Consider the following 9,992-nt stretch of genomic DNA (forward strand, 5'->3'; position numbering starts at 1 on the left):
ACATGTATATGGATATAAAATAACCAATCCTATTCTATTCTCACAACTGATGTTTAAACCCATTGCTGCAGTTGCTTTGTCAATATTTATCACATAAATACATGTTCATCTAGTTATTCTTGAAGTTATAAAAATAAAAATAAAAATCAGAATTTTAGTTTCACTATTATTTCCTTGTTTAAAACTGATTTTTTGCATTGTGAATAGTTTTAAGGTTTATAACCTTATTTGTCCACTTTAATAAGAAAGCAGATTGATATCAGAGGAAAAGAATAATTCAGTAGATAACAGAATACTAGACTCTAGTTTGTAAATTGAGCTGGCAGGTTTTTAATTTTGTTTTTTCACACAATAGTTACAGGTATATAGACTGCCCTTCTTGATCGGCAGGAGTTAATACAGAGAAGAAGTCGTTAAAGACAGAAGAGTTCGTAAAAGCATCAGACACAATAATGAGGAGACAGTTTTTGAGGACAAGAGCCCAAGCAAGTGTGGGTGCATGAAAAATAAGTGTCACAACAAAATATACGCCTTTAACATTTATTTTTATTACCTTACCTACATGTTTTATAACAAAATTACATCAATGTACAAAATAAATCTTTTTTAAAATGTCAATGTGAAACGACAATTTAAATGTTATAAAATATTTCGATGCACAAAACAAGTATTTTAAATACAGTAGGGACATGATCATTTTCTCTTAACTACATTTAAATATTCAAAATTAAAATAGATTCTTTCACTCACTCATTCTCATTGCCTTCAGGTCAGAACTGATTCAGAGCTGACCCTGTAGTGGGTTTAGGGAGGCTGTAAATCAGACAGGAGGGGCTTGCCTATTCTTTCTCCTACGAGGCACCTGATGGATTTGAACCGCTGAAGAGGTACAGCCATTATGTTAGGAGTGTAACTCCCTGTGGACCTTACAGGATATTTGGGCAGTGAATTTCCTTTTCAACTGATGATAGTGGAAAACAGAATGAAGAAACAAGAAAAGAATTCCAAGTATGGTATAAGTCTCATCATTTGACATAATTTTAGATTTTGAGTATTGAAATAAATAGCAACATTTTAAAACATGAAATTGAAATCTTATCACCAAGAGCAAAGACATTATAAGAACATTGTTTTTTAGAAAAATAATCATTGTTAAAAAATAATAAACCTTTCATGTGCATTTATTGAGGGATAATTTGAGAGGCTGTAATATAGAAACTGTCACTCAAAGATTTATTCCAAAGGGGATTAGAATAATTAAAAAGCAAGTCACCTTCCATTTATAAGTGAGCATACAAAAGCTAAGACATTTAAAGTAACTAACATATCTGATTAAATAATTTTTGCAGATGAAACAGGAATGGAAAACAATAGAAGGCAATATTTCTACAGTGACACAATTTATCCTGCTGAGATTTTCTGATCTTTCAAATCTCCAAAGGTTTTTGTTTGGATTGTTCCTCCGCATTTATATGATTATTGTGATTGGAAATAGTCTCATTATAGTACTGATCAAAGTTGAACCTGCGCTACAAAAACCAATGTATTTTTTCTTGGCAAATTTTTCTCTTTTGGAAATCTGTTACGTGTCTGTCATTCTCCCTAAGATGTTGGTGAACCTTTGCACTCAGGATAGAAGTATTTCTTTACTGGAATGTGCCACCCAAATGTGTTTCTTTCTTATATTGGGCGCCACTGAATGTTTCCTCCTGGCGGTGATGGCTTATGACCGCTATGTGGCCATCTGTAACCCTCTGCACTATGCTCTAGTCATGAATGAAAAGATGTGTACCCAGTTAGCAGTTGGCTCCTGGGTCATCGGAATGCCCATCCAGATAGGGGAAACAGCTCAGAATTTTTTCCCTGCAGTTTTGTGATTCAAATACAATTAATCACTTCTTTTGTGACATCCCTCCCATTATCAAACTGGCCTGTGGGGACACATCTCTTAATGAGATTATTACCTTCGTACTAGCTGTGGTGATTGTTTCGATCCCTTTTACGTTAATACTCGCGTCATACAGCAAAATAATTTCCACCATTCTGAAATTACCAACGGCCTCGGGAAGAGCTAAAGCCTTCTCCACATGTTCTTCGCACCTTCTGGTAGTGCTTTTGTTCTTTGGCTCTGCTACCTTCACCTACCTCAGTCCTAAATCCAATCATTCTGCAGCAAGAGACAAACTGATTTCCCTTTTCTATGCCATTGTGACTCTTATGTTTAATCCCATGATATACAGCCTCAGAAATAAGGACGTTATTGCAGCATTGAAAAAACGATTGTTTAAAAAATAGTACTTTTTTTTAGTACTCTTAAACCTAAAAGTTTGCAAACAGATGGCTGTACACAATAATTTATACTCGATGCTAATGATCAAGTTCGGATAAATGTCATCACATGGATGATGTGTGGCAATATTTTGCTAATTGAAAGAAGGAAATTGCACAAGACTAAATACTTTGACCTATTTTGTATGAAATAAATAACTATGTGGAAACCAAAGATTATTAGTGATTTCAAAAGGAAAGGAGAAAAGGAATTTTTACTTGGAGTTTATGTTAATGTAAGTAATAGAATGATAATCATTGCAGAACATGAAGAATATCTTAAAAATGGGTGAATTTGTTTTGTTGTTTTTATTTCACAATATCTTTTACTATATCAATATTATAACGGTCTAATTATTAAAGTTATCATTATATGGTACTCACAAAAGAAATAGTTTAAGGGTTTCTATTTTCCCAATGAGAAATTATTCACTTTCACTTTATTGCTACTTTGAAATACTTGGTTTGAAATTTATTATTTTGAGCTCCATACTTGCTAAGTCTGTTTTCATATCCATATATAAACAATATTTTTTTTATAAATAAAAGTCTAATCTATGCAAATCTTTATAATAACTGATTAACAAATTTAAGCTGTATTATTTTAGTCTATTCAAGATTAGTTACATCAATTAATGAGTTGTCTTAATTTTTATATTAAATTTGCTAACATTCTTTGGTTCTACATTATAAACACTGGCTCATAGTAGATAAAATTGGTCTTTGTTGAATGAATAATTTAAAGATCAAATGAATGAATTTTGCTATCCATTTCTTCACAATTCTGGAAATATCAGAACATCAGTAAACATTTGAATGTATGCTTATGTTCAGTTTAACTTTCAATATAACTTTTCCTAGTCATTGTTTGACTTTGGTATGTAGATGAGTTGGAATATGCAAATGGAGTACATTAACCTATCCACAAGGGGATTTGCTTACCTACCATTCCAAAGAGATTGGCCAATCTCAACATCCACAAAAGATTGGCCAATATCAACAATCTGTGACAGGGTTGACTAGAATCATCATTGAATTGAGCAAGTGAGCAGTGAGAGGAAGACTGATCTTTCACCAACCCTTGACCTTTCCAATAATGATGCCTCTTTTCCAAGGAATAACCTCTCTTATCAATATGCCCAAAATGAATGAGACAAAGTTGTGATCCATACAGTCAAACGCCTTTGCATAATCAATGAAACACAGGTAGACATTTCTCTGATACTCTCTGCTTTCACCCAGGATTCATCTAACATTAGCTACAATATCCCTAGTATCATGACCCAGGCTGCACTTCTGACAGTTCTCTGTGGATGTGCTGTTCCAGTCATTTCCTGATAATTTTCAGCAGAATCTTGCTTGTGTGTAATATTAATGATGGTGTTCAATCATTTCTGCACTTTATAGGCTTACCTTTCTTTGGAATGGGAAGAAATATAGGTAAGTGTCCTTATTACAAAGAGTTGAATTACTCTGAAAAGTGCCTAGGACATGGAGGAAGTTAAAAACGAAAATAAACAAAAGTTTGGAATTTGAATTTGTCTTGAAGTATTCTGGAAAATACATCTGGAAATGTGCTTACACAAGAAAATACCCTTAAAAACCCTACAGAAGAGTTTGTTTTTTTAAACAAAATTTTTATTTTATACTAGTTTACTTACAAAGTTTGTATACATTGTTTTTCACACTGGATCTTTCCCATTTCCCCGACCCTCTCCTCTCTCCACGCATCATATTGTGAGCGCAATGATTAACTCGCTGCTTGTCCTCACCCCTCTGCTCTTATTCTCACCCACTTGGATCCTTATACACATTTTACTAGTTTTAATTTCTACAATAATGGTCTTATACAGTATTTTTCCTTATGGGAATGAGTTAGTTCACTTAAAATAATGTTCTCCAGTCCCTCCCAGGTTAGATACTGATTTTCAAAATCATTGCTCCTGCATGCTGCGCAATATTCCATCATGTGAATATACCATAATTTCTCCATCCATTGTATTGTTGTTGGGCATTTGGATTGTTTCCATGTTCTTGCAATGATAAATAACGCCACTGTGAACACTGGTGTACAATCCTCCTTTTGTGCCTCAGTTCTAATTTTCTTGGGGTACATTCCAAGGAGTGGGCCATATGGAATTTCTATGTCTAGCTTTTTGGGGAAACATCGAACTGCCTTCCAGAGTAGTTGTACCATTTTACAATCTCACCAACAGTGTATGAGAGTTTCTATCTTGCCATATCTTCTCCAACATTTATTATGTGCTGTCCAGTTATACTTTACCACTGCTTCTGGGGTGAGATGGTATCTCATTGTAGTTTTGATTTGCATCTATCTTATTGTCAGTGATTTCTAGCATTTCTTCATGTGTCTGTTGGCCATTCAAATGTCTTCTTTTGTGAAAAGTCTTCCTCATCTTCCGCTCATTTGTAATTGTGTTATCAGTCTTTTTCTTGTTTAGGCCCTGTGGGATTCTGTAAACTTTTGATATGAGACCCAACACTTGTTTGAAATGGTGGTACCAAATGTTTATTCCCAACCAGTGGATTTTTTTTTCACTCTCTTGGAAAATGTTTTTGATGTGCACAGGGTTTTAAACTTAAGGAGGTCCTGAGAGGTCCTTTAGGAGGTCCTTGATTCTTAACAGAAAGGTTTTCCATGATTTTCAATGAACTCAGAAGCAACTAACAACTATATATACTAATATTAGCATATAATATATAGACTATCAAGTGTTCAGGACTTTCATTCATAGGGTCGTTATGAGTCGTCTATGATTTGACAGCACTTAACAATATATAGACTAGCCAGAAATACTTAAAATAATGACACAATGACTTATTGTGTTACATCTATAAATGATTAAAATAACTATTTTCCATACACATAAATAAAAATAAAAATCATAATTTTAGCTCCTTAAAAATAAGGAAAGCACATAATACAAATGCTATCAAACCTGCTTATTTAATACTTGCTAGAGTGGGGGAAAATGAAATACTTCCATTATAAATTTCTCACTTATCTGGTTTTCATAATTCTATCCAACCATGTGGTGAAAAGCATAGCTAAGGAGCTTAAAAAGTCATTCACATGCATACCCATATTTATTTTGGCTTTGTTTGCAATAGCAAAAAGCTGGAGACAACCCAAGTGCCCATCAACAAATTAATGGACAGAGCAGCTCTGGTATATTCACACAATGGCATAGTATGCAGCATTGAAAAACAAAGAACTCATGAATAATATGCAAAATGGATGACCCTGGAGGACATTATGCTGAGTGAAATGCCTCAGTCATAAAAAGACAAATATTGCATAGGGTCACTGTTGTAAAACGGGACTAACATCAGGGTTGAGGGAAGACATAAAAAGAGGGGAGGAATGATGTATATTGCATTGAAACAGGTGAAGGAAAGATCTATTTAAAGGGGACATATGAATGGGTATTCTTGTCATTACAGAAGTCCACAGTGAAGGCTGCATAGTGGAGTGGACTTGAGGGGGAGGGGATTACATAACAATGAAAGAGTTTTTCTTTTCAAGGAGACAATGAATTGGGGGAGAGGGAGTGGGTAGGGAGAAAAGTGAAACAGAATGACTGGAAACCCTAAGGGTCTGTAAACTCTCATTAAAATTTATTCCTTAAAAAAGCCATTTGCCTATACCACATAACCTGGATGAATATCAGAAGAAGAGTTTTATGTATAGTGTGAGAAGATGACCTCTTTTGTAACAGTGGACTTGAGCAAGGCAGAGAACTTGAGGATGATGCTAGACAGGCCAAGGTTCAGATCTGTTATTTTGTTAGTATGAATCGTAAGTGACTAACTTGAGTATCCGCAACATCTGGCCCATGCAAACCACAAAGAGGTAAGAGTTTGATCTTGGAGCATTATAATACATTGTCACAAATTTAATTTGGTATTGACTCTAATTGCAACTAATGCAACTGAAGCAAAAACAGTCTTACCGCTTGAGACTAGTATGTAGTACATAATCAATGATGTGGTATGTCACATGTCGTCCACACAGTATTTAATCTCCTTCCTCTTCCACAAGACATGACAGTGGTCCCTTGGATTGATGCCATTATGATGATTTAAACTGCTAAAATAAAGCCCCAATTCCTCTAGACTTAGTGATATGATTCTTATGTGCTAAATGACAGAAAGTCATCCTAACACACTTATGTGTTTCCCACTTCATATTGATTTCTAGTAGGTCAGTAGTTCTGAGCATGTGGAGATATTTCTTCAAAAGTGGAAAGTGAACTGTTATACCCATTAAATCTTACAACTATAAAAGGCTTAGACCAATGGGCCATGTTGGATTTGTGAGGCAATATATATTTAATCCACTAGGTGCTCTATAGAAGAAAGATGGGCAATCTCCTCCCACGTGATTTATTGCCTCTGCAAACCTTCTGGATGGTCAACTTACAATAACACTTTAGCCTGTAAGACAGCTTTAGTGGTTTAGTACATGGACTGTACTAAGTCTCTTTGGCAGTTCAAATCCACCAGAGACTCCTCAGGAGAAATATAAGCAGTATCTAGCCATATGATTTACAACCTCCCAAAAAACCACCAGAATATCAGTTATGAGTCAGTTCCTACAGTGTAGGTGTAGTCAGTGATTTCCCAGTCTTGTTATCAAGTAACTCATGAAACTATAATATGGATTATATCTCAACATTTTAAAGATAAAAATCATTGCCATTGTGCTAGTAAACAACATTATGACTGATGGAGAGAAGATCTAAGCTACAAAAATTTGACTTTGTTTGGAAACACAACACTCTTGCCACCAGCAATTAAGATTAAAAAAGTGTGTCATTTTCACACATCTGTCTAGGACATCTTTATGGTGTTTTGAATCCATTATATCAATAGAAAGACTAAGATGTATCTTACTTAAGCCATAGCCTTTTCAATTACTTCTCATGCACCTGAAAGTTGGACAATGACTAAAGATGACAAAAGAAGAATACCTTTGCACCGTAGTAAGTTGAGCGGAGAAGGGTACTTGACTGCAAATAGAATAAACAGATGTGTCTTGGAGAAAGTACAAAGTGTTCCTCAGAGGCAAGAATGGTGAAATTTTGTCTACATAGTTGAGGTATGTGTATAAAATTATGGATCTAAGTAAGATCGAATCATTAACAATTCCAATCTTTTGCCATTTATCATGATGCTACTCTTTGGCTCAGTGGTTGAGTTTCATTTCTTGATTGTAAGATACACTCGATAGTGAAGGCTCTAATTTTTTTTATCTTCTGGAGCAAATACTTCATATTCTCTTCATTTTCAATGAGCAGTTTTGAATCATTTGCATAGCACGGGTCATTGATTAGTTTCATTTTATCCTGATGTTACACCCTTCTTCATAAAGTCCAGATTCTCAAATTGTTTGGTTTATAGATTAAAAAGATATGGAAAAGAATACATCCCTGACACACTCTTTTTTAATACTGAACTATGCAGTGTTTTCTTGCTCTGTTTAAACAACAGCTTCTTGATCTAGGTAGAGGTTTCACACAAGCATAATCAAGTGTTCTGCAATTGCCATTCTTCTCAACGTTAGCCATAATAGGTTGTGTTTCACACAACCAAATGTCTTTGCATAGTCAATAAAACACAAGTAAACATCCTTTTGTTACTCTCTGCTTTCTGCCAGGCTATATCCGACATCAATAATGATATCCCAAGTGCCACAGCCTCTCTGAATCTGACTTGGGTTTCTGGCAGTTCTCTGTCATTGTACTGTCCTAGGCATTTTTGGATAATCTATAACAAGATTTTGCTTGTGACAGTAATGATACTGTTAAACAATTTCCACATTATAATGGATAACCTTTCTCGGGAGTGGGAATAAATAAAAATGTCTTCCAGTTAGTTGGATAGATAGCTGTACTCCCGATTCCTGGACACAGCTTGATGAACATTTCCAGGCAAGCATAATGGCATCTTATTTGGGCCCACTAACAACATCTTGACAAAAGATAAGACAAAGTGGTGAACATCATGATAGATGGAGACTGACGTTGTTAACAGTTACAGCCTGCTCAATTCTACAATTGGCACCAGCAATCAGGAAATCAAGAGATGAATTGCACTGAAAAAATCCACTGTCAGGGACCTCTCCAGAGTACTGAGAAGAAATAATGTCAGTGTGGAGAATAAAGTATGACTGATCCAAGCCATAGTCTTCACAATTGCTTACTATGCATCATAGAACTGGACAAAGACTAAGTATGACAGAAGAAGAATTGATGTCTTTGAGTTGTGGTGATGGAGAAGAGTCTTAAACCTACCATAGACCACCAAGAAAACACATAAATCTGTCTTGGAGAGTGTGAAACCAAGTCTCTCCTGGAAGGCTAAGATTTAACAGCTTTGTCTCACATACTTTGGACAAGTGCCCAGGAGGGACCAGTCCTTGAAGGACATTATGCTTGGAAGAGTGGAGGTACAGTGCAGGAAAGGAAGACCTTGGATGAGATGGATTGATATAATAACTGGAGTAATGAGAGTAGGTGTGTCAGAGCCACTGAGATTGGCTCAGTACAGGGCAGGCCTCAGAGCTTTTGTATGTAGGATCACTATGAGTCACAGGCAACCCTACAGCACATAACAAAATCACCTTTGACACCAGCAGTCAAGAAATAAAAAGTCTAGTTATATTGGGAAAATTTCCTGGGAGAAATGATATCAGTTTAAAGACTAAGGTATACTTGATCTAAGCAATTGTCTTCTCAACTGCCTGTGAGACATCTGAGAGCTGAGCAATGACTGAGGTTGACAGAAGAAGAACTGATACCTTTTTATTGTGGTGCTGGATTATTGAATATCTCATGAACTGCCAAGAGAAAAAAACATCTGTCCTGGAGAAAGTGTTACCGTGGTGCTTCTTAGAGGCAAAGATGGCAAAACTCTATCTCACATACTTTGGGCGTGGTATCAGGAAAGGATAGTCCTTGGGGGAAAAGGGCATCATTCTTGGAAAGATAGAGTGTTAGAGTAAGAGAAAAAACTCTCAATGAGACAGATTGACACAGAGACTGTAGCAATGGTGTCAAACATGTAGGGGAGAGTGAGGTTGGCTCAGAATAGGGTAGGGTTCAGAGTCATTGTTCATACAGTCACTAAGAGTCATAATTGACCTGACAGCCATAACACTACCGTAACCCCCCCAAACACACAGATTTGATGATCTAGTCAAAGCTGGACTTCTAACTTAAGTGCAAGGCACGTCTCTCTCTCTCTCTCTCCCAGTTTGAATTGGCTCCAAAGTAGAGAAGATGGGCAATATCACCATTCTTAGCAATTTACAGCCCAAGAAACCCAATAGAGAGGCAACTATCTGTCGATTCAAACTCTCTATCATTGAGTATAATGGTTTCTGTTTGGGTTGTGTTCTCTTTTTGGTGCTTTTGTTTGGGTTTTTTTTCTTTCCTTAAATGTTTATCTTTGGTGGCTTAGTGGTAATGAGGTGCACTGCTAATCTGAAGGTACACTGTTCAAATCTACCAGAGTTACTGTTCTATAGGAGAAAACTGGACATCTTACTTCTTCTGAAAATGCAGTGGAGGGTCAGCTATGAGTCAATTGACATGACTCAACAGTACACATCAACATTATACATATAGATATAATATATA

The 9,992-nt window shown here is 35.8% G+C and overlaps 1 pseudogene; it reads left to right on the forward strand.

Moving 5' to 3' along the window:
- Positions 1–1,349: 1,349 nt before the first annotated feature.
- On the forward strand, positions 1,350–2,295 carry LOC102861035 (annotated as a pseudogene).
- The last annotated feature ends 7,697 nt before the right edge of the window (positions 2,296–9,992 follow it).

Source organism: Elephantulus edwardii, unplaced genomic scaffold, assembly GCF_000299155.1.
Source record: "Elephantulus edwardii isolate Elephantulus edwardi_28Jun2011 unplaced genomic scaffold, EleEdw1.0 scaffold00389, whole genome shotgun sequence".
In the NCBI taxonomy this organism is placed as follows: domain Eukaryota; kingdom Metazoa; phylum Chordata; class Mammalia; order Macroscelidea; family Macroscelididae; genus Elephantulus; species Elephantulus edwardii.